Consider the following 26,174-nt stretch of genomic DNA (forward strand, 5'->3'; position numbering starts at 1 on the left):
GAGGCAGGGTCACGTCTCAGAGCCCTGAAATGCCCCCAGACTTATTTTAGAGCCTTCCACCAGGGAACTGTTCATGATCCACAGTGTTGTATCAGGTAGTGTAACACTTCCCACGTCCCCAGGGGAGGTACCTGAGAATTCCCAGCCGGACACTGAACCCACTGCACTTCGTGTTTCATGGATCCAGACTGAGACCGTCACCCCAACCAACAGACACTGAAATTGCACTGAAATCAACTCTTGTCACTGGATCCATGGGTGGTGATACATCTCCACCATCTACTCTTATCCTTTCTTCTTCTTTCTTTCTTTTCCTTATATGTTTTCTTAAGTGATATCTTTATACTTTTATATTGCTGCTTTTCAGTAGATACGAACCAAAACAAGTACACACCTCCTTTCCATTGTAACCAAATGGTTCTAAAACAAACCTGCTGTCTATTTCTCCATTCTGTAAAACACAGTGTCATTTCACTCTAACTCACCACATGGGATCTATTAACAAGAACCTTGGCTACTTGGCCTTCAGGGATGGGTCATAACATTTCCCTCACCAAAATTATTTTTATTGTCGTCAGTACAAATTAGGCTCCCAAATCTTCTTAAACACATAATGTCAAATGGTACAGATCTAAATATATTTTCTTTGTTTCACAGATTTTTCTTCTACAATGGATATATATGTATTTATGTAAATCCACATTCTAAACCTTACTCTGTTATTTTAAATAATAACTAGCTGTTTTAAAGACAAGGTAAAATAAAACATAATAAATCAACAACTTCTTAAATTATAAATAATAAATTAAAAAGAAAACCAATATTCAGCTTCCACTGTCAAACCTATCACTTCAAACTGCTCTGCTTCTATAAGCAAATTAAAGTTTTATGCCCCTAGTACTGGGAATCCAATAGAAGCCTGATCCTTTGCACATGAAATGCCTTCTTTTGCCTCAAATCTCAAAGCCAGCTCCGTTCTGGTTCTCTCCTTCCCATTCCATCTGTGCACTAAGGATTCCTTTACGCCTTCCTTGGCCCATTATAACTGATGTACATTTAAATATGCACGTACATATCCATAAAATAAATAACATGTTTCTCGTTTTTATCCTCTGAAATATGAATTAAGGAACTGTCTTTGGTGACAGTCTGCTCTTTTGTCTGTGCATTACCAGCAAAAGAATAACAATGCTCAATGGATTTCAATCAAGAATTAACAAGAGGAATGAAAAATATTTTATGCAGTTCCTTCTCTTCATATGCACAACTAAACCAAGCGTGTCTTCTCATATTCGTGCAGACAGACACAGTTTCCATACAATTATAAATAATCACTGAGAGTCTCAGCACAGTAAAAAGTTCATGGGGAACAAACACATAGAAAACCTTTCTGGTTTGTTTATTTATCACTATTTCACAGCACTCTTTCCTATCATAAGTCAACCAGTTTGACACTGCTGAAAGAACACCTGTCCAACAACAGCAGGACAAAAAAAAAAAAAAAAAATCCACTGGAATTATTATTATTATTATTATTATTATTATTATTATTATTATATAATTTATTATTTTCCAATAAACTAAAAGCAAACCAAAACAGGGTTCAATATTTACATGACATTTGAAATTTTACTTCCCAGATTTTACTGGGGGAAAAAGTGCAAGCTAAGCACTCCCCTTTGGCTCTCCCTCACTAGGGTATTTACCTACAAAAGACTTCATCTGAATTCCAGTTTAATCTCTCTCTTGATTATCCTGGAGACATTCTGTTTAGACATTTCTCATTTTCTTCAAGTCATGTTATGTGTTTCTTTCCTGAAGTGCAGTGTGTTGTCCTGAGAGGGTAATACAGGTAACATTTAATACCTAATTGTGAAATAATAGTAGCATTTATCAACCCTGAGTTCCACTGGCACTACTAATTGTCACAACATATACCCACATAACTGGGACCACAAGCTCTGGTACTCCAAAATCCATTTTTAGGTCCAGCAGCAGGGAAGGATGGAAAGAGAATTCCACTTGCACAGAGACCAGTGACTAAACCAAATCTCTGTCCTGGTTCTGACAGCTGCCCTTAGGATTTTCTGTCACTCTCCCTAAAACAGAGTGTTTGTGCAATCACAAGGAAGCAAGAAAAACAAAAGACCCATAAAACACATCTGATTTTCCCTTTCAATGGCCGCTCATTTTCCATTTGTAATTTTGCACTGAACATTCATTAATTCAACAACAAAACAGTGGACGGTCCACAAAGTCTATGGGGAAGTCTTTAGTTTCAGTTTCCTTTTTGTAATTGTTGATAAAAATATCTTCAGAGTAGACACTGGACACAAACAGCTCCGCACCTGGCTACAAGGATGTAGGTGAAATATGTAAACTAAACAGTATACAAACTAATACATACCACTAATGCAGGTGTAACCTCGAAAATCACAACTTCTGTCTAAAATACACAGAATTTCATTTTACAAAGAGATCACCACCTTTGCTAGTGGAATACACTGCTTTCAGCTGAAATATTGCTGCATTTTTCAGACACTTGGCATCAAGTGGCTGCTTTGCCACATGCACTCCAACAAATACTGTTTCAGCAAGGGTCACTGGAGGAGCCCTCAGGCTAAACAGCTTACTGTAGGTCTGACACACCCCCAAAAAAAGACCTAAGAAAGCTTTCCTATAGTTGAACACATACTTGCTTCAAATATTAATATGACACATCAGAACAGGGTGACATTTACGAACATCTGAAAATGTTCTGGCCATGTGGAAACTCTATGCCTGCATTCTACACTTTTAAATTTTATTTTGCTCCTTATTTTAATTATCAAAGCAGATAGAAGTTTAAATATTGAAGGATCTAAGCATAAGTTCATTAAACTTGTAAGTTTATTTATGTAAGCAGAGAAAACCAGGAAACTAAAAACAACTGCAAAATATTTTCAGTAATTGAAATGAAGTAACTGACATTAAGTAGGGAAGAGAAATCTGTATTTTGTTTTAATATGCAATTTTAATATAACACCTACTTAAGGCGGCATTTGAGAGCTAACATAAATATTTCAACATTCTAAATTGCATCTTTACCGAACTGTACATAATCACATTTATTATTGCAATTTTCACTGAAACAGAAACCTGGTAAACATACATTTAGTCTCAGTACCTTAAAGCAGTAACAGAGCTGTACCTTTGCCTGCACTCTATGTCCACCTTCGCTGTGCCCAGGACTATTTCCAAGTGGAAATGACTCCTTAAGCTATAAATGCACAGTAAGATACACAACTGGCTGCATGACTGAAATGGCTTCCGGAAGGAGGAGGCAAAATCTGAACTGTCACCTCCAACTCTGTTTCTCAGTGACACGGAGGCAGGCTCCCACAAATAGCTGAAAGTTATATTAAGAGGTTCTGTGATGTCCTGCCAGGGTCTTTACTAGGCTTCTAGAGTACAAAGGTCATATATTGTTTATTTATAGATAAGGAGGATACTGCACAAACCAGGAGGCTTAGGGAAAGCTTGTGCCCCTGAGCGAAATAATTCTGGGAAATAATACAATACACACCACTTCTTGAGAATTTAATTAAAAGGTGTCCCCTTTAACTAATACGCAGTTTTGATTTGGGAAGAAAAGACACGTGTCTAAATCTTTGCTCAGTTGGGGAAGAGCTTACCTTGACTTACTATTAAAAAGAAATTTACAGGAGATTCCTCATTGTTTAGATAGACAAATCTATCTATGAGCAGTGTCCTGACGAGGATTCCTCTTACTATGTATTTGCAGAGCATTCAGCACAGCTGTATCTTCTGTCCCTACACACAAAACTACTTCCTCCTCTGCATTTGATGGTTGGACTCGATGATCCTAGAGGTCATTTCCAACCTAAACAATTCCATGATTTGTGTAGCAACTGTAGATGTTGTAAGCACAACACTATGAGCTCACCCTCGCTGCAGGGCTTGGTTAAGGGTTGATTCTCACCCCAGTGCTGCCAATCACTTGGTCAAATCACTCCTGCCTTGCCTCTCCTCCCCTGGGACCAGGTAGTAGAGCTCTAATGTTTGCCAGACAGCTGTTGTGTGCCTTAATTATCTCCACAAAGGGAAACAGAATTACTGCAAATTCTCGTCCAAGGACATTAAATGCACGCAGTGTCTGTCATTAACATCAGCAAATCAGTCAGGATTTTGAGTGCATACAAACACAGGCTGTTCCCTAACAAATAAACATTTTTTCCTCTTTTCGGTTAAAGGAAGGACTAAAGTAGCCCCCAGTCCTGTAGTGAACCCTGCTTTACCTCCCACCCCTCACTTATTAATAGGCTGGAAAAAGCAAGCATATTGTGCCTCTCTCTCCAGACACTGTTTTTATTTGAACATTTCTGATTTTCAAACCTGACAGAGCCTTTAATAAGACATAATAGGCAAGCTGAATGTCAGTCCCAAGAGTCAGAAAAACACTCCATTTTAACCTGTCTGAAATGCAGCAAACAGCTTCAAGAAAGAAAATGAACAGACAGAATTACTTCAGTATTCTGTGTTAAGACACTTGTACTGTATCAGTCTGAAAAATGGGTGTACACTTGACATTTATGGCCTCTGGAAAATGTATAAAGTCACTGATTTTAGAAGTTTATATTCAGTCTTTTTGCATAGGCTGCATTCAGTTTGATTAAAACCAGTATTTTCCCAATTCAATTCAGATAGTAACTGATTTCTTACCTTATCTGAAAAATACAGCTAATGGGGATGTTCCTAAAGCAGCAAAGCTGGTCACTGCTGGCCACTCCTGTCCCACAGTGCTGAGGTTTATGGTTTCCTGTGATGACGGGCAGTACCATTTTCTCAATCTATTGACACCTGTGGGAAAAATAATTCCCATTTTTTTACTGCTTCCAGTATCTCCAGCTACTTTTGACATGGCTTTTGATGGGTTGCCTCTTTCACTGCCATCAATGTCCTGTCCATGTCATTTTCTTCCTACACCCGCTATCCTGCTGCCCTTGTTCCTCTCCATTGTAAGGATGACTTTTCAGTCATTCTGTTTCCTTCCCCTTTACCCTCTGTCTATCAAGAATACTTACAAAAACCCAGAAAGATGTTTTGCTTAGACACTGGGTTAAATGTCAGCATCCACGTTTAATTCCTGCAGTGAAACAGATTTTCAAAACAGCTTCTCTGTTTTCCACTGCTAGTGACACCACTGGTGACAGGTTTTCAAGTGAGCACAGCATCAACCTGTTCCTGCTCCAATTCTTATGATCAGATCTTTGGAATAGCTCTGGGCCAATACAACGAAGCATTTCTCAAAGTCCAGTCTTTTGTCCTGCACTCTAAATATCTTCAGAATTTTTGACATTGTGACCTTAATCTGTACCCCATGATGTCATATAAAAAAAAAAGGTATTTTGTCTTCTCCCAAGCTTTATCTTTTCCTAAGGAATTTAGGATATAAATGGATCAAATATTTTATTATACACAGCTTGTCTTGAATTTTAACCTGGAACTCTACTCATTTAGAAATACCACTGTTATGTAACATAATGTAATGCTATGTAATGCATTATATTTATTATATTTTGCCAAAAGAAAAGGTTTAACTTTTAAGACAGCTCAGTTTCAGTGGCCTAAGATTTGCAAAGTCCATTTGCATTAAGAAACCTTCTCAAAATGCATTCTAGTAAGGAAAAATTCTCACAGACATCAAGACCTTACCGCAATTTTGCTAAAATCAGTTTCTCAATTACTATGATTTTTTATGTTTGTTTGGCTAGTCATTTGGTTTTGCGGGAATATTCTTATTAGTCTACAAAACCTGGTTAGCAAATTATAATTTTAATACTCTTCTCTTTCCATTGTTTTCCATTTGAAGCTCTTCCTGCGTTCTTATTTCACAGAAGGTGCTAGAAGGAGAAATCATGTCTGCAGACACAGTGCTCAGGCAGCTGAAGTTACTGAAGTATTTATTAGCCCATCCCAAAGAGATCTTGTGTCTCAATATGGAACAGACTGATGATCCATGTTCTTCCCATCTTCTTTAGATTGATTTCAGGGTTCCTCATGCACCTTTACCTCTCCCTTCCCATCACTTCTCTCTGCCATTCATCCCTCTTATCACTGGCAAGCAGTAACATCCCAGAACACGTTGATCTCAACAAGCTCCCAATTAGCATCAGGGCTCTACACAAAAATAACACTATCCAACACAGCAAAGTCAAAAGCATATGGTGTTTATCCAGCAAACAAAAAAACACCCCACCCTAAGTGTTACATCAGGATTAAATTTTACAAAGAGAGAGGTACCTCCAGAGTAACACCCAGACTCAGCACCCCAGCACAACTCAGTCTGAAAGGCACAGAGGACTCAAATGCATGCTCAAATTATTCGTTAATTGGAACCCATCAGGAGTTTTTCTGCCATTACCAAATATGCCCATGTTTAAAACTGATACAGCTGCTAAGACTTAACTTCTCTTGAAGCACAGACCCCTTTTAGGTTATAATTACCTCACTCACAAGGCAACCTGGTCCTGGATTACTGAACTGTGCTATATCCACCACACTAACCTAATGCCTAAACACGAATTACATTTCAAAAATACCATCTTATAGAGCCTTTTTCTAGTTTCACTGTCAGACTCTATAAGGGATCCTTTCATCTGCAACTAGCAGAAGGTGGTTTCAAAACAAACAAAAAAAAAAACCAAAGTGGCTCTTCACAACAGGTGTGTTATGCTGCAGGACTCCTTGAGAGGGAGGCTGCAAGGCTCCGAGAGAGGTCGGGCAAGTTTACAGAACAGAAATCCACTTCAGTTGCTAATGAGAAAGAAACTATGCCTGGCTGCATGTTTCTCTGGGGTGGGGGAGCACCAAGAGATCACTTAGCAGAAATATGATCTACAATTTCCTTGTCCTTACACACTTCCTTAGGCATTTGGGATCGGACAGGGCTGAGGACAGGTGCCAGTGTGAGCAGCTGGACAGTCCTCCTGCTGCAGGATGCGTCCCAGCACTAAGCTCAGAAGTTCCAGCCCCTCCTGAAGGGAACCCTGACTCCATGCATACTGCTGTGGAGCAAATGATCAGCAATAATTAAACAAAATGCACAGTATTATGCACTGAGGCTTAACCAAATCCAGTTTCGGCCCACTGGCTCAAACAGAGCAAAAAAAGTTTCACAATTTTTTAACTTTACCGTTCTAAAGAAAAAGTTACCCCATTTTTTTCAGTCTCACCCAAAACTAAATAGCTCCAGATGTAGTTAAGGAATAATAGAGGTTTTATGGACTTTTAATGCAGTTCACTTTTATATTCCATTAAATTTCATGCATCCAGCCAAATCAAAACTGCTCTACTGATCACCTCAAGTTCTACCGACCCATTACCAAGTTTAATAACTTTTAATTCAACCTATTCCACATGCAAAGATGAGTCCTTAGCTAAATCAAGGAGCAAAAATGATTGAATCTGTGAGAAACACACATTTCCCTCTTCCCCACTGCTATCAGAATCAGATGCAAGAAGAAATTCCACCAGAAAAGTCTTTTTCAAGAAGCTGCCAACTGATTCTACAGATTCAGCTAAAGTGCAGAATTCAGTGCATTTCTCCAAACAGATTCTCCTCATCTCTCTGCAGACACAAGAACAAAACTAGAAAAGGGGTAGGGGCCATGGCTACAGTAACACAGCAACTTCACAGATTTGTAAAGGCCTTTGTGAGCAGCCAAAGTCTTATTTTCATCTTTTAGGTGAGAATTTTAAGATACTGAATCTTGAAATGGATTACAAATTTGCCAATTGGAAATTCACCCAAACACACTTGGCAATCAATTCCACCAATTATAATCCATAGACAGTGCCTCGGCTGCAGCCTAGCATGAAGGATGCAGTTACTTAGAAACACGCTTTCAGTTTCAGGGATGAAAAGCAAATCTTAATGTTTTAAGAAAACTGTTGAGCTGTTTAGATTGAAGGCAAAAAAAATGTGCCTCCTGTCTTTATGCTAAGCAGTACAGCAGTTTTCTCAAACTGCTGGAAAGAGGCCTGCATTACCAACACTGAAAGCAGGCTGATATGATTTTACTAGGTGTTTCTACCCTTGGAGTGTGTGGTCTGCATGTACTGTTGCGGGCTCAGGGTCATCCTAACTGTTGTGTCTTTGTTTTTCTAAGTGTAGGGAGAGAAAAATCTAGCTCCTCTGAGGTTTGGGCTCTAACCCATCCTTGTATCATTTTGAACACTGATTTTCCCATGGCTAAAATCAATCCTCCCACCATGCACAGGAGGCTTCTGGGATGTGTCCTGTGAACCCCCTCCTTTTCCCCTAGCACACTTCTGCCTGATGATCTCATTCTCCACTCATATCTTCTCATCCCATCTGTAGGCCAATAAGTCATAAATCTGTCCCTTCTTTCATGGCTTGTCTCATTTCATCTCATCCTGTCTCACGTCTCTTCTTGGGTGTTTTGTTGTCAGTTATGAGTCACTGTAACTCAGACTTAATTCATGCCTGAAACTCTCTTCCCTCCCCACATTACTGTTCAATAAATGCTACTTAGGTGCAATGAATGCCCTGCATTCAGAAAAAAAAAATAAAAAGGGGGGGAAAAAACCCTCAACACATCATGCTTTTGAACATTATCAAAGAAACCAAACTTAGATCATAAGTTCAGGGACTTTAAAAATTAAGGCTGCCCTTATATTCTATTTTCTCTCCTCGGTGCCATCATTGCATTTAGATTTTACAGCTGACATTCACCTAACCACTCCTCCCTAGTCTTCATTTTGCATCAGGAACTGCTCATGTTTGAGCTGTGTAGTAGGTGCAAAGCCATAGTTTTGAAATAAAGGCATCCAAACTTTCTCAACAGCACCCTGACGTCATGGTCACCACTCAGTGCAGAACCAAAGCTCCAAACACAGAACCGATTCCCCTTGCACTGTCTGGAACCATTGCCTCGGTTACCAGACCCAGCAAACATCACATTCTCTATTAATTATTAGTTATATGATACTAATTCTTCCTGTGCTCAGTGTAGGGTGTTTTGAAATGAGAAGGAGCAGAGTTTTGAAAGTTTTGCAAAATTTTATAATGAGGAAAAGTTCCTTTTAAAGTGCTATCATCTTCCAGAAATAGTGACTGTGATAAAATACTGGTTGCAAGTTTCTCAGGTCCCAAAATGACACAAAATATGTGAAATGGAAGCACTCCTTCTGTGGAAACAGAACCAAATTAAAAGCTGTATCTCTCAAACACAGGAACACTTGTAAATAGCTTTGTTGTACCTGTAATTTGTTGAGAAAATAGTGTATCAGGCTAGTGTTAGAAACATGAAATGTTTGCAAAAAGCATTAAGAAATAAAAAACGGATAAAATACTGAAAGAAAAGTACTAATAATACTAAATACTATACCATCATTCACTGGTCCCACGTGCCACACCTGCGTTGTGTGCAGCAAAACCTGGTACTATGGGATTTACAATCAAATTTCCATGTAAGTTATCTGAGGTTCTCTCAGATGAAGCAAACTGCATGAAGTCCCAGAAGCAGTTTTGTAGCAGAATCTGAATGAGTACATCCACAGTGTCTGTGAACACACTGCCAAAACCACGGGAATGCACACACATAAAAATACCAACGTGAGTAAGTATCTGAAAGCTGATAAGAGTGTGTAGTTCAGGAATTAAAATAATACCCACAGTGACTTTGCTGTTTACTTGCATCTGCTTTTCAGACAGTCACATATATATAACATTCAAGACTGATTTTTCACATCAGTGATATCAACCATTAAATATATACCCTCAGGAGATACCTCTGCATTTGTGAGTTTGTTTAAAATATTTAATTATGAACAGTAGTTAATTCTAACAGCTTGATCATTGCAATGAGATAACCTAGGACTGCAATAACTGTACAAATAAAATGTTTTCTCTGAATGCACCTTGATATTGGCGCACTCTGCAAGCACCCTTTACTTACCTTTACTCCCATTAGCAGCTCATTTTCTTCCCCCAATTAATCAGCTACGAAGCTGTGTACAGCCAACCTCTGCACTTACATCACCATACAAACATGCATGTAATCACATGCTGCCTTTGAGCTGTCATTTTGCACATCCATGGCAAGTCTGTCATCACCTGCTCACACAGAGCATGGAAAAGGAGTAACACAAGTGTTCCCCCTGCTTCAGAGACATGGAGCATAGACTCAACAGAGCTGTGCTACTTTCTCCTATGTGTATTCATAAAACAAAAATTTATTTTCTTATTATCTAGAAAATGACAACATTTCTCTAGATTGTTCTAGCCTTCCACCTAGAAAGTCTCATTTCTGCACTGAGAAGAACTGTAAAAGCGTCATTTTCTTTCAGCTGAATACAGTGCATATACACAACCTAAAGCTCACAAAAATCCTTGAGCAAGTGACACAGGAGTTCTGGCATCTTTGGGAACCAAAATGAATTTCTTCCTCGCTGTAGGCCTAGCCCAGGACCTAATTCCTGTGGTCACCGGGAGTGTCAGAGTGCCTTAGCCCATCAGCAGAGGAGGGGCTCTTCACTCTGCTCCAGTGGATGTCAGAGAAGGATCCTCTTTCTCCACCACTTCTCAGATGGCCATCAGTGCTCTGGGCAGTGACAGACGGTAAAATCTGACCTGGCTAACAGATGTGATGGACAGCAGCATCAACATGTCTTGAGCTTGGAGCTGCAACTCTACCTTTTCGAACCTGGCTCCATCTTTAAGTTTCATGGGGGCATTCTGACTAAACAACTTTCATCTTTCACATGACTTCTTGTTTATTTATGTAATTTTCTCACCCACTTTGTGTGAGTTAACAAGAGCAAGAACTGCAGAGCATACCATGTGTGTGAACCAATTACTGGTGTAGGAGATCAAAGTGCAAATACCTGAATACCTTGCAGATTAGTCCCCAGTGGCTCCTCTTTGTGTGTTCTGAGTTCATTTCACCAGATAACTTCTTTTTCTTTTTAGGAGCAGCCTGCGATATGCTGGAACAGCAGAAGAAAAAGCCACCTGAGTATGAATTTAGTCAGAAAACACAATAAGCACAGCAAAAGTCAAAATATCATCATTAAAGTACCATTACCCCCTACAGTTTATTTGACTGATAAATGCAACGTACCATGCAGAACAGGTAAACAAGCAACAGCAAACAAACCATGCCATTTCACAGGAAAGGATGGAAAATATTTGCACTGCTCCTTTAGCAATTGTTTTGAACCTCCTGAGCTGAACCACCCTCAAGACTACTGGCAGTTCTTGAAGCTTTGCTTGATTTGGTGGCTACTTTGACAACCCTTCTCCTGCTCCCCCTCTTTAGTGGAAGCAGAAACGTGTTTTAGCTGGGTACAAACATCTGCATACACGAACACCTCACTGGCTTAGGCCAACTCACCTGGAGTGTGCAAGTTGTAGGAAAGCTACAACCCAAACCTAACAAAAACTTTCCATCTCCTGGTTACTCAGGAACAGGGGACAAGTGAATTGTCATCAAGGCCATATCACCTGCCACAAAAACTGGCATAAGCTTGCATTGAGTAAAGTGAAGCTGTGCCAGTTCGTACAAGCAGAGAATTTGGGAAAATGCCCTGTGAAATTCCTCTAAATTCATCAGGATAAACACTAGAGAATTGTTTTCTCTCAAGGCCAGTAAGAAAATGTGTGTTCTACCTTCGTGGAAGATTTGGTTAACTGACATTAACATGAAGATAAATCAACATAAGTACACATATATTTCAACTTCACATAGAGCTGGGTGAGAACAGAAATGTTACAGAATGCCCAGAGTATACTTAATTTCTCCTTCTTTGGTATTTTCCTTGATTCTGCTCATCTTTCAAAACTCCGGGCAGCTCCATCAGACACTGCCATGGGCCATATCAGGCACGAGTCCAAGTCTCCTTTAACCCCTGGTTCTCCAGGTCTCTGCCTCTCCTCACCATTCTGTCCTGATGACTGCATGGCAGATTGATGTGTCACCTCATCCCAGGTCAGACAACAGCACAGAGGTCTAACTAAAAGCCAGACCCAGTAGCAAAAGACCCACACGCGTGTTCCCAGTTTCAAACGCTTCTGTTTGCTAAGTTTTTGCCTTTCTGTGAACGTAAGGCTCTACACATCCATTTCAAATAGATTCTAAAATGCATCTACTGTGCATGTAAAGTACTTTCCATAAAAGTATTCTTTCATTAAATATTGCTGAGCTCGGGTCTCTTAGGAATATTGATGCATGCCTGAGATTTTCAAAACTTGGGGCAATGTGATTTTATAAGATATAATCTTCCCTAACAGCAATTTCTGAAGATTTTGGGTCCCTCTGAAGATTGCTGAACCTGATCATCCAAAGTCACTCATTGTTTTCCAATATTAAGGCAAGGTATATCGTGAAAAAGGATGGAGCGGCCACTATCTGGATGAGATGAAATGATTTACACATCAGTAACATCCCACAGAGTTCAAAACCATGTCCTTTCCTCGTGGGCAAATTTCTGCCAGCAGCTACAAGTATATAATCTCCCTATAGTAAAGTGTAAGACTAGAGTGGAAAATGATAGATAAAGTAAACTCTGTGCACTGAGTAACTGCAGGGAGCCTAAAGGATCTAATAATTAGCCTTACCTCTATCAAGGTGCAACAAGAATAATTTGAGAAGTGCAAGAATGCCTGACAAGACCCCAGGCTCTCCACAGCTGCAGGGATGCCTCGTTATTCTGGAGAATTTTAAGGCTGATTCCATGTGAAGGGAACAGGAGACATTTCTTTTTGCTGCCATGCTGCTGATGCAGGTCTCTGGAAGGTACATTTACCCACACATCATTTCCCTTCACATACAGCCCAGTGCAGGGCTCTGGGGCAGCCAAACTTCTGCTGGATTGTGGCAGGGAAAGGCCAGGGGAAAACTCTCTTTAGGAAAAGAGATGTCTTTCTTGGAGTTCTTCCATTTCAAGCTCTGCTTTGCAGAAGCAAGTATTCTAGACTTTAGGATTTCTTGGTGATTATTACACACTCAAACAGCAGCTGACACTTTGCCTTGCAGATTGAAGGGAACATCCAGGACAAGAAGGTGGTCACTCCTTCCCCAGGTTCTAACACACAAACAAAACACTACCAGGCTGGAGTGCAGTTGCACACTTCTTTCTCTGGACTCTCTCTGGATTTCTCTGGATGTGTGAGTGCCTGAGTAATAAGTTTAAGGGACTCTTCCTCCAAAACCAAGGCAGTTGCTCTCTGAAACGCGCAAATGACATGGTATGAAATTGTTTCATTTTACATTTACATGATACTATGGGCTCTCAGCTTTCTCCCGCTCTGACAGAAACTGTATGGTGGGTTGCTTGCAAATTCCCACTGAAAGCAAGTGGAATGTTCTCACTGGCTTCAAGGAGAGCCAGAATGGCTTTTGTGTTATTTTAAAGTATAGCAGATGATATCTGTTTCCTTGGGCAGCATAAATTACTGTACTTGGTACATGAAAAACTGTTTGACTAAGAAAAAGGACCCCAAACTTCTCTTTTTAGTGCTTCAAGCTTTTTCAATGCCTATGGCCTGCTAGGCAGCTGCACTACTTCAACAGAGCAGTGGAGGAAGAGAAACTGGAAAAAAACATAACTGAAATATGAGTAAACGACCTAATCTGCAACACAGATCTGCAGCAAGCCTGGTTTCACTGCCAGTGAAGTCCAAGACAAGTTTCATCTTCACTGTGTGAAGTAGCAGAACATTTTTACTCAGTATTAAAAAGCATCAGCACTTTACAAGTTCATATACTTAAAACATGTTGACCGTAATTGGGTCAAGTGAACCTTCATGCCTCATGATTTTTCCCACCGAGTTTCATAAAGCTCTCGTAAAGTTCAGAGCCTTCTTTTTGCACTTTCTGAGAGAGACAAAACAGTGTGAGAAGTCTGAGTTGCCCTACACCTTCCTTTCTCAAGCAGAAGCCAAATGTTTCGTTCTTACTTCAAGCTTAAATTTTATTACCTGGGATAATGTTGTGGCTTTCAAGTCTAATTTAATTCATCCTAGCGTCAACTGACAAAGCAAAGTCTGACCTTTCTTTACACAGCCTGCAAAAAAGTATCTCTGGCAGGCTGAAGCACATAGACAGGAGCAAATACCTTTATCTGCTCCACGGTTTGCACAAACACACTCTGCAGCCTGCAGTGCCCACCTGGCAATTCTGAAAATCCAAGCCCTGCATGGCACTACTGCTATTTGTACTGGGGGGATGAGATCCACAAGTAATATCACTTAAAAAAGAAATTCTGAGCCATAAAGTCACTATCCTACTCCATAGGCTTGTTCTCTGCCAAATGCAACTGGTCCAAGTCTGTCATCATGTGTCCCATCTGCCTTTCCAGTGACCCCGTACTGGCAACCTTATGCAGGTAAATCCCCGAGGAGCTTGTTCCAGGAAGGGCCTCTAATGCTGCATGTGGAGAGGGCAGATGGGATTTGCAGCAAGCCACAGCTTGACTGTCCTGACAAAATGCCACTCCTTAGCCAGCCCCTCTCCTTTAACACATGTATGGGGGGGCCCAAAAAGCCCCTAAAGGAGAGAACAGCCCTGCTTGGCCTCACAGGGGCTTTAAAGGCTGTGAAAAAAATCAAACGCTACATGAATGACATCCAAGAGTCACAGGCACAGCCTTTGTTGGTGATGAATGCAAGGGTGATGATGATGATTTGAAAAAGCCAAACTTTACATTAACGATCTGACTGAAGGGATTTGGACCTGATTAGAGGGTTTAAGCTAGGAGATGTTCCTTACAGTAACCCAATCTAGCTCAATGAGACTGTTTATATCAAATCCATATTGTTATTTTTATTTCCACAGTGGATCTGCACTACTAAAAATATTGACTTGAGCTGGCCACAAAGGAAAGTGCTGGCAAAACTGATTCTGAAGTCATTTTAGTTACACAAAATGCCTATACTGCTCTGGCATGTTCCATCCAGAAACAGTTCACAAGGCTCAGCCTTGAAGGTTACACTTATTACACGTACAGAAACCAGCACTTAGGATGAACCATCTGTATTTTAAATAAAGGGGACTGGGACAAAGGAAAAGAATAATGTCCATCCTCTCCTAAGAAACGGTGCAAAAACCTATCCAATGTAAATACATGGTTCGTGAACCGTTACACATTGGACTTTTATTTTCAGTTAGACGTTTCTTTCCTAATCCTTTCAGGACTAGAATATCATTAGTCTAATTGAAGACTGTGTGCCTTTCTTTCCTCCTTCCCCTCGGAGCAAGGCCTCTCCAATCAGCGTGTGTTCATCCTGCAAATCAGTCTCTGGGAGCAGCGTGCTTTCCTCAGCAGCTGGATGCTGGCTTCATCGCTGAGCTCCACTCAGCTGCTCTGCGACTTGCCACTGAAATGCAGCACGTCAATCACTCGCACTGCTCACGAGAATTAGCACCAACACAAGTCTAATTAGAAACTAAACACTGTGTTATCTGCAATGATTTGGAGATGGAGTAAGCTGATACGTGTTTTAGGAACCTGTCTCGCTGCACAGTAGTTCATGATAACACCCACCTCACAGCCCATTAGCGAATCAAAATATTATACTGTATAAATACTACTTCGCTCTTTTCCTTTTTACAGAAGCCCCAGGTCTCAGAAGCCTCCATTACCGAGCACATGTGACTTGGTTATATTGGAACATCGGAGGAAATGGAAAGCAGCCCTGACTGTCCAAAAACAGCAAAATGAAAGCCAGCACACTGTATACTTTGGCCCTGTCTCTAGAGAAGTAGCCCCAGCTAGCCTCCAGACATTCTTCACTGCAATACCTATTGGCAGAACCAAAGAAACTCTACACTGCACGATGCTGTGCATTGGACTGTCAGTCCTCGCAGAAGGACTGACAGCGTAAGAAAACAATGTAACCCACTAGAAATCCAGACAACACTACCTCAAACTTCAGCCTGGAATCCAAACTGTGAACAGGGGGAAACCTGGCAAAGAGCTGAAGCCAGAGATGTGCATGTTTAACAGCAAGAGAAGGATGTGAAGGGATGTGCAGCTGTTTCGCTGCACGGCTTCTCCAAGGGGGAATTGGAGAGCGCAGACGTAGACCACATTCTCACTTCTAGCTGAGATAAACATTTACAAGCCATTCATTTTAAACAGGAAGGCATAACTTCAGGACATGACCTTGGTTTCAGTGTGAAGGCAAGCCACCCCAGCTCACTGCACTGCAGACATCCAGGAGAGATCCATACTGTTCCACTGCTCTGTTATTACAGGTGGGCTGGATTTTAGATTCAACAAGGAAGGTGCAATTTTATGGCTCTGTGGAAAAATCTTTAAAATTCTGGCGGGCAGATGTCTAATGATGCCAGACTACTGCTGCAGAACATCATGTGTAGATAAAGCACTGAAGAAAACGTCTGTGTGCCAATGAACGAGCATTTAGGCAAATAATTCTAAACTGTACATGCAGATTTGGTGTCATTACATTACTATTACAGATGCCTACCCTGCTTTTCTTCTTTTAAAAGGGTGCAATTCTGATGCTTTATCATTAGCTTTCTAGCTGGAAGCCGATAGAACTTGAAAGACAGCAACAAAAGACATTGGAAGATTAATTTACACAGAAAATCTGCAGATTTGAAAAGCCACCATCTAATTGTAGCTTGAAAGATGAAACACAGTTCTTGTTTGTATCACATCCCCCATGCTTCCCATATGGATATATATGTGCAGACAATTTTTTACTGTGGGAAACTACCAGATATCGCTTTGTTTTAACTGGGAAGTAGATATTTATAGCAATTTCTTTTAAAAAATGAAGTAGGTCAAAGACTGAAAGGTGGTTAAGTTTGGGCTTTTGCATCCCAGCCTGCGACAGTTTAATAGGTGGATCTCCTGCTCAAAGCTGAACACTTCAAAACCTTTGAAAGGGCTATCACCAAGTTTTTTAGATTAGCTCTTCAACACTGTCATTTCCAGAATGACCAGTGATTTTTAAACCTTGGTTCACAATTTAAAAAAAAAAATAAAAAAATCATAATATCCATACAAGCCACGACGGAATCTGGTAATTCTGCAGGGAAAAAAAAAAAAACAACCAAAACCTAAATAAAACTGTACAAATATATTAAATGTAAAATTCTTCCCTGTTGTGAGACTGGCTTCTCGTCACTAAAAGCCTTAAGTGGACCCTCAGCCTTAGCTTACAATTCCTCTCAATCAGGAGGAAACAGAGAGACAGAGGAATCCCTCAAGAGGTTTAGTTCAGGCTTAGAAAAGAATTCATTCCAACACCAACAGCAGAGAACCAAAGCTCTGGAACGTGCGACTCTGAAAGCTTGAGAACATTTTTTTTTTGAAGAACCACCGGACACAACCATGACTTGGAAATATGAACTGTACCCAACTGGAAAAGGTCTTCTGCATTACTTAATAACCTGGAAAAATGCTAATGCTGTATTTAATTTTTGAAAACTGCAAACACTCTTTAGTGAAAAGCAAGTATACTACTTCTGGTGAGACAGGTACGCTGGGCTTTGTGAGGTTCTAGCATTTTCAGACAGGCCACTCACACAAACCTGATTTTTACTAGAAAGTTTTCTCCCATTCTGGAATTCTTTTATTGACATTGGGTTTTCCTCAATAATAACATGTGCGAAACAAATATTTCCTGTGACTCTAGGAACTGCTTCAGACACTGAGACTGGGACTGCAATCCATATCCATCACACACTCCACTGACATCTCGGATCCAAAACCATAGATGAACTTGAAAATCAAAACTAATGCCACTCTCTCATCAGATTAAAATCAAATAATTAGGAACAGATTTTGGAGCACCTGGCTGGCACCTCATTGAAAAATGGGGTACAGATTTTTAACTTCAAACAAAACTGAGTTTTGAACAATTCTAAGCAGGCACAGGAATCACCTGGGAGCTTCTGCTGATTTTCAGTTGACTTCCAACTGAGAACACACAAGAAGTGAAATGACCAGGCCTACCACGTCCTACCCATGAACCTTTGAAGAGAGCATATTTTATATACAGTTCTAATAAGGAAAAAAAAAAAGAAAAAATTCCAAATTTAAAGTAATACTCAAGTGCTGGGAACCTATTTGTAAGCATTATGTTGTTGGAGTCCAGGGCATTCCTTTGGTTGCCCTGGAGGGTCAGGGACCTGGGCAGGGGGGTCTGGAACCCCAGCCCAGAGCTCAGAGAGACACTGGCTTTGATCTCAGTCCATGGGAGAGGCTTCTTGCACTGCAGGAAGCATTGCAGGCCACAAGAGTGTGAAAAATAGTAGTTTAGTATATCACAGGGTGAAAAAACAGGGGGTTTGGGATTTTTGGCATTGAGGTGAATGGGGCAAGATGGAGAATCTGGGGCGTTGTCTCTTTCTTCTTCATTCTCCTTCCCTCACTCCATTTCTGCAGTGACGTTGGCACAAAGTAGTTAGTGAGGATTGGGTCAGAGTAGAGATGACCTTTTTAGTACTAGCGATAGGCATTGGCGAGAAATAGTAAAAAAGAAATACGTAGCAATTAGTATAAAAGATAAGGACAGCCCAGCTCGGGGGGAGACGTGAGAAGTCCAAGCCGCGGCAAACATCTTGTTGGACTGAGAAAATTGTAAGATAAGAACTAATAAATGAAGTACGCAACCTTGAAAAATCTAAACCTGAAGACTCCGTCTCTTCCTTCGGTTTGGCACAGAGCTGTGCAGAGGGCAAAAAAGACTCTAAAACCACCTGAATGCCGGGGAATTTAAACTCCTGAAAAGGAGCCCCCAACATTATGTCAGCAATTATATCAGCATTAACTTACAATTAAATTTCCTAAAATTCAGGAAAAAATAAGGTGAAAAGAACGAAAGAAAGACTTTGGGAAACACATAAAACTCACAAGGTTTTCCTTACTTAATTAAAGAATGGTGCTGGCTGGCATTGCCAAGGTCTGCAGTGGGTCTGGTATGTCTGATTTTGCTGTAAAATTCTGATTTTAGTTTTCTTTCGTGAAATTTACTGTTCCTGTTCAAAGGGGTTTTCTTCCTAAGAGATTCATCTTCTGTTTAAATGCAGATGAAAATGATCTAACTTGAGATGGTTGGAATCATGAATAGAGCCCAGAGACAGTTTAAAAAGGGTTTCTGCCTCTTTAGTGCAGAAAACTAGTCCAGTCCATCTACAGTTTAACAAATCATCAGGATCCAAGTGCAAGGTGTATAAAGCTGGATGTTCTTTTCCTTCTAGGCTCATTTTCAGATTATAAACATTATGAACTCATTTTTTCTGAGAATTAATTGCCATAGATCTAGGCCTGGGGAAAAGCAGTACAGGGCAAGACTCAGAAATGAGAATTTCAGTTAAGAGTCAAAACAGATTAACAAAGGTATGACCTTTATAAAAAAAATAAATGTTCATACCAACATACTGTATATATGTATGTTTTAGATTGTCCTGTATTTCTGGTATTAACTGTGGTTATTGCACAGAGAACAGTAATTTGTCCAAACCAAACCATAAATAATCAAGGCCAGGATTCTGACATCGGATCTGTGTGGGTGGATTTTTGCACCCCCGCGGATTCGATGGCAGGATCAAAGATTAGGAAAGCCAGAAATACACTCAGAATGTGAATATTGCTCAAGTCCATCACCTGGCATTTCCAGGGCAGGGAAGGGTCTGCTTTCACGGCCACCCTCCCCTCCGAGGGCCTGGGACAGACATTTGCAGAGTAGCAAACGATGGCATTCTCGTCCCACCTCTTCCAGTCACTTCTTCTGCCTATTCTAATAAAATAAGTTTAGCCTAAACCCCTCCTCTCAGGCTATATATCAAACTTACATTACAGGCTTTTTTTTTTTTTTTTTTTTTTTTTTTAAATGGGACTTCCTAAAAACTAGTTTTTGTTTTTGTTTCAGCTGTTCTGAAAGTAACCAGAGAAAAACTACACCGATTGATTGCTGGTGTTTATGGTGTGGGGCAGATCTGCTGCTCCTGCTGAGGAAGTCGTGGATGGCTGTCACACAAAAAGTAACTTGATGCTATCAAATACTCTCCCTTGACAGAAGAGAACCTGTTGCAGTAACATTTGGGAATTTTGGCTTAAATCATCATCAAAATACAGCTCCCATTCATGTGGAATCAAAGGGAAAATGCTATGGCTGACATTAAGGACAGAATCAGCCCAGATGATGTTCCCCGGTTGCCTTAATTTGTGGGAGAAATTCAAAGCTTATCAAAAATTCAGCTGATTTCCATGGAAACAGGACTTTAACTTGTGAATCAAAACTGCACGAGGGCCAAAATGCCAAACACAAATTATAAAAATATTTTTCCACATTGGGATTCTCAAAATAAGAGGCAAATAATTAAACAGAATAGAAATAATGAATTCACAAGGGACTAATTTTTCATCATCCAGACTATCTTTTTTTGTATAGTGCATATCTACCTACATATGCCTATGTTTTGAATATTTTATTAAATGCCCTAATATTAAAACATTAACATTTTTTTTACAGTTTTAGTACCTCTAATCATTTAAAAGGCAGAAAGTATGTGGAGAAGACACATCAGCATTTGATTCAGCATCTCACCACGGGCCAGTCACAATCTGGACTTAGACTTTGCTTAAACTCTGTTTATGAAAACAACTAAATGCATTTTTTACAGAGTATCCCAGTGGAAACATTATCAATAGCATTCTCTGCTTCAGAATTATCACTTCACCAGAATACCCACAAAAAATGGATGATTATTTTCCTGGAACACACTGGGAGTACATGGTTTCTCTAAGCAAACAAGGCTCACTGTCATACTTTTGTCTTTGCAGTAACTCAGTCTCTTGCAATAAATACTTGCAGTAACATTTAACATTGGCAGTGACATAGCTATGTAAGAGCTAGATTATTTTGTATTTTTTAGTATTTCAGTGTAGGAGGTTTTACATTCCCCTTTCAGTTTACACAATTTTTCATAATCTACAAAACAAACATAAAAGTGCAAATATCCAGTTCAGCCCAAGGATAGAGAGCAGCATGTGGTGTTCTGCATTATACCCAAACTGCTGAATTTTTTAACATCTGACTGTCTAGAAAGAGCTTTTTCAGATCACATAACTTAGAGAAATTTTAAGTTCTCTATAAAGATTGTGCAGTGTTAAGGCTCTGACACGGCTCAGATTTTAAATTTATGAAAATAAGAGAAAAAGCTTAGCAACATTGTTTTTCAGCTCTTAAAACAGTGAACAGATTCCCTTCCAAATTGAAGAGTAGCAAAAAAAAAAAAAAAAATTAGTTTCATTTAAATTACTAGGAGTCCTTCCATTCTATCCTATGACAATTTTATCCAGCACATAGGTGGTGGTTTGCTAATTTGTTTTTTTTCTTCCAAGTATCTTTACTATTTGATCAGATCTTTAAGATGGTTGAATATTTATCCATTAATTTTTCAGTTTTATGCTCAATTTTCTTTTTTAATAAATAGCATGCACTGCAGATACACACTGAAATATAGAACAATACTTCAGAATTGTGTATTTGTTCTGCTGGGGTTTATTTATTCTTTCTACATAACCCTGTGTTTAAGAAACCTTCAAAGCACTCCCAAAATAAAACAGCGATGTTACGTGTAATTTTTTAAGTCAAGGAATCATGGTTTCCTAAAGATAGCTTCTAATGAAAGCCCGGGGTTTTTTCACACCACCTTTACTGATGCAATTATATTTAATCACTGTTAAGAGTCAAGGTTTTTAGCAGCTAGATGAAGTATACTGGATTAGCTTAATAGCCATATCTTTCTCAGACTTTTTAAAACCTGTTTTTCTTTCCATTGAAGCAGAGAGCGAGGGGATTGGAAACTTCCAGTGATTCTTTTGTAGACTAAAGTGGTTTAACTCTCTCTGCTCATATAAGAAGACAACTCTAATTCTCACGGGTCAAGAAAGAGAACAAACAAAAACTACATTCCCTCTCTACATTAGCCAGAAGCACATATTGTCAGAAAGGAAAAGGGACAGAAAACATTAGCTGCCGTACCAAAATATACAGGCATAAAATAAAATCCTTCAGGAAATTCGAGACCCAAATCTCTTCAAAGTTTTATGAAAAAGAGAGCCTGTGCATTTAGAGCTAAACTGGATGAATCTATCACTTGACTCAATACCCCAAGGAAAATGTGGCACATAGTATATTAAGTTAACAAAAAACAAACAAATGTACAGCTAATAAGTCTGAAAATTCAAACCTTAAGTTCCTCATTATAAAAGCCACAAGTGACTTTCTAAGCAGGACTACCCAAACCACTACACTGAGTCCCTAGGGACAATCAGTTTTCCTTCTCATCTTCCTTGCTGCTTTTGTACTGATGTATAAAAGTTTGGTTGTCTGGGGCTCAACCATTTTCAGGCAGCTTTGAGCAGTCACCAGCCTAGTGATGAGATGACCATACGTGATGAAAGGACAAGGTTAACTCACAGTTTCGGAGTTAGTGTTGGTGTTTCATGTGCCACATGGTGAATAACAACATGAGAGGCCCCTATTCTTCTGAAATATAATTGGCTTTTCTTTAGAGAACAGCGTAGAGAAGCACAAAAAACCGGGGTAACGTTCAGGTCACGCTCAGACAGATTGACTTCCTGGTGCCTCTTTCAAACCTTATCTTCCTCCTTCTCCTCTCTCGGAAATGCAAACGGATCACCCCAACTTTCCTTTTGACAGCTGCGCTTTCCACGCAAACATTTGGTGACTAACTGGAGATGGCTAACCCAGAGACCCCTAAACGCTGGCTCTTTGCTTTCATTTTCCTTCAGACATGCTGAGCTCCAGGACAGCCTGTGGCTTCGTCCACCTCACCGATGCCCCGTCACTGCCCCGTGGTTTCCTTCTGCCTCCTCCTGCATCCCTGCTGAGGAGGGGAGAGCCTGCTCAGCCAGACACAGAGCCACTGCTGAACTAAACCCTTGTGGCTCCCTTCCCACAAGCCCCAGTTCTTACTTTATTATGTGCATTGGCACAGGTTCACCCCTCTCTTCCCTCTCTCCCAGACTCTGCTGTGTCCTGCAAAAGTGGCCGTTGTTTTGCTCCTTTTCCTGGACAGTTCAGCTGCTCTTGTTCTTTGATTCATTCCTTTAGGGTTAGATGTTTTTTTCTCAGCAATTCCTCCTGTAAACTGGAATCACATGTCCCACAAATGATCCTGTCTCTAATTAGGAGATCTTTTATGTCTCTAATGTACATGTGCATGCCAGAATTTTCCACCACACAATGCAAGCATCTATTCTCTTCTCTGCTTCTTGCTTTCGGGATTTAGAGAAAAGTATCCCTCTGCTACCTCCTGTACATTTTCCTCAAATATTTTTCCCAGCTGTTTCAGGGTTTCTGTATTCATTCCTGGCAATTTTATTTCACTCTTTCATTTTGCCTGGTGAAAGCGTAAGAAAGCTCTACCTTCATCTTGTCATTTTTATCCCCTTTGTCAGGCTCATGCACAGACACAGCTCTTCCACACGGGTCTGAAATCTTGGTCCGTCAGTTTCCATTCTCAGGGATCTGGTTCCTTGCAGGGGGTTACTCTGCCCTCTTCTAGGTGCCGTTAATCAGATTTTTTTTTCTCTCTGTGGATCTCTCAGCCTGCCTGATGCTAACCATGCTTCCATGCACACCATGCTAGGTAAATAACATGAGGGCTCCATGTTTCTGCAGCAGACTTTAATATGGGTATTCGGAGAGCTTTAATACCCATAACATGTGGATATCCCAGTTGGGTAGGACGACAGTAAAACATCAGTGTTTCAAACTATGCTCCTTTTTCTAAGTTCCAGTTGGGCTCCCACAGTCAGTGTGACGGGAGTTTACTCTCACAAGTTTGGCAGACACTTCCAAACAGCCTCACCTCTGTCCTGCCTAAGTAGTGAATTTCTTCTCCTAGATTTCTAACAGCCATGTTTAGGAAAACTACAACGTTCTCAACGGCAAGTGTCCTACAAAGGAGTGATGGTGTCAGTCAGTCCCAGCTGCAGATAAACATTCTTGCTTGAAAAATTCTGGAGGCAATGCTTGACCCTAACAAATCACCTGGCAGAACAACTTCTCTCTTTGGCAGCACAGCTCCTTGACTCTGCAGCAGACACAGCCATTAATTCATGCCTCTCAGAGTTTCAAAGCTCCATAAGCTGAAGGGAAGCTACATTTTAATCACGTACATCAGCTCTGATAAATAGTCAGAGGCTGTGCTCTGGGAAGACGCTCAACCCCACAGGAGCAGAGCACCCCGTGCCCTTGATGCCCGGAGGGGGCTTGGAAGGTGGGAGCTCCTCACTGTCCCAGGCTGTGGAAGATCCACTGAGTCTCCAGCACAGATGCACCTGCCTGAGACATCCTGGTGCTCTCTGACCCTGCACCCTCAGCTCGGGGCTGGAGGAGGCCAGAAAGGATTCCCAGGACAGGTGACACGTCCAGGTGGGTCCAGGGGGCTGCCACACCCAAAGAGGCACAGCACCCTCAGGTCACCAGCACAACAGGGCTACATTTAAAGGAGTAAAAACTCATTTAAAGTGCTTTATCAGAGCAAGTGGAAATTCTGCAAATGAGGATGTCGGAATTTAAATTGCTCTGCGGGGTCACCATACGCTTCATTTGGCCACAAGTACCACCAAGCCACACCACCAATGACACCAGGAGAGCCAAGTGCTGGGATTCAGTCTCCTGCTGCCCCTCATGGAAGCCTCAGTCAGAGCAAATTTTAAGAGCTGAGTTCTCAGATTTGGGACCGGTGCAGGCCTTTCTTATTGCTAATGCAATTTTAAGGCTTGATTTAATTGTTGCTAAAAATAAGGTAATAGAAGGGTTCCGGCCTTGCACTATAATGAACTGCAGGCTCAATTGTTTGAAGAATGAAAATTTCATTGATGAGACTGGATCAAAGACAAACAAAAAAATCAGTTATTTCCTCTTGAGGGTAAAAAATTTGGGAGGCTCACGCTTTTTCAAGCAGCCCTTACTGCGGTTTAGAGGCAGAAAGATCTTGTAGTCAGATTTGATTTATTAACAAAACAACAAGAAAAAAAGAGAAGTGGGCACATGAAGGCTCCAGTGTCAGAGACGACTCAAAGAAAACCAAATGTAGCAGTTCCTATTACAAAGTGGAACATGTGCCCAAGCTTGCTTTGTTTCAGAAATGAGCTGCAGTGCAGACAAGGGAATGGCATTTGTAACAGCTACAACTGCCTGCCATCCCCAGGCAGGAAACCTCCTGCTAAACTTCAGAGGCACCACCATTTTTAATTCCTTGCCAACATATACACTTGTCATGACTGTTGGGATGCCAACCGTTTCATGACACAATCCAAACAGTGAGAATTTTCAATCCAGGGAATACTCAGAACAAATTATGTCAGTCGCTGTGCTTCATTCCAGAGCCTGAGAATAATACACGGCACAGCCATTACAATTAAATCTACATACACTTAAAATTATGTAGTCTTTCATGCTGTTTTTTAATGATTGTCTGTTGTAGCCAGTCTACTACATCTGAATTTTGTGGACACACTATTTCCTTGATTTCCTTGTCCAATAGTACTGAAATTAGAAAAAAAAAAGAGCAGAGAGGCCAGGTAACTGCTTGAATCCAGGTTGTAGTTTTATAGATGTGTGTCCTGATTACATCAACCAGCTCAGGAGCCCTAAACTCGCCTGTGATTTGTGAAGCTCTCCCAAAGACAGTTGAGCGGTCACATGGTATTGATTGATCAAGTCAGGCTGCTAAACCATACCTAGAAATGGGAGAACAAAACACTGCACTCTCTTTAAACTACTATCCTATAAGCAGTATTTGTTGGAGTGCTGCATGAACTCATGAATTTAGTGCAATCTGTGCCTGTGACCAGCAGCTCCACATTTACACTGAAAACAACATGCCCTTTAAACTTACTTTTCAAAAACAGTGTGCACTCTGGAGTTTTCACAGAGCAGAAGCAGTTCCTGCCCATAAAAAAACCAAAAAAAAAAAATTAAAAACCTTCAACAAGATATAAGAATCATATCCTGAGTACTGCATGCCTAGGTTTCATCAAAGAATACCAGATATACCTGCAAAAGGCCTCTACTACCTTCCTTCAGCATTCCACCTTTTCCTAGTCTGCTACCCAACTCAAGAATTGGTACA

The 26,174-nt window shown here is 40.5% G+C and overlaps 1 long non-coding RNA gene across 1 annotated transcript in view; it reads right to left on the reverse strand.

Moving 5' to 3' along the window:
• Positions 1–26,174, reverse strand: part of LOC120752004 (uncharacterized) — a 74,286-nt gene that overhangs the window by 39,471 nt on the left and 8,641 nt on the right. Inside the window, exon 3 of the long non-coding RNA XR_005700569.2 lies at positions 10,912–11,013. This is a non-coding gene — a long non-coding RNA (uncharacterized LOC120752004). The remainder of the gene's footprint in view (positions 1–10,911; positions 11,014–26,174) is intronic.

This window comes from Hirundo rustica, chromosome 4, assembly GCF_015227805.2.
Source record: "Hirundo rustica isolate bHirRus1 chromosome 4, bHirRus1.pri.v3, whole genome shotgun sequence".
Classification (NCBI taxonomy): Eukaryota; Metazoa; Chordata; class Aves; order Passeriformes; family Hirundinidae; genus Hirundo; species Hirundo rustica.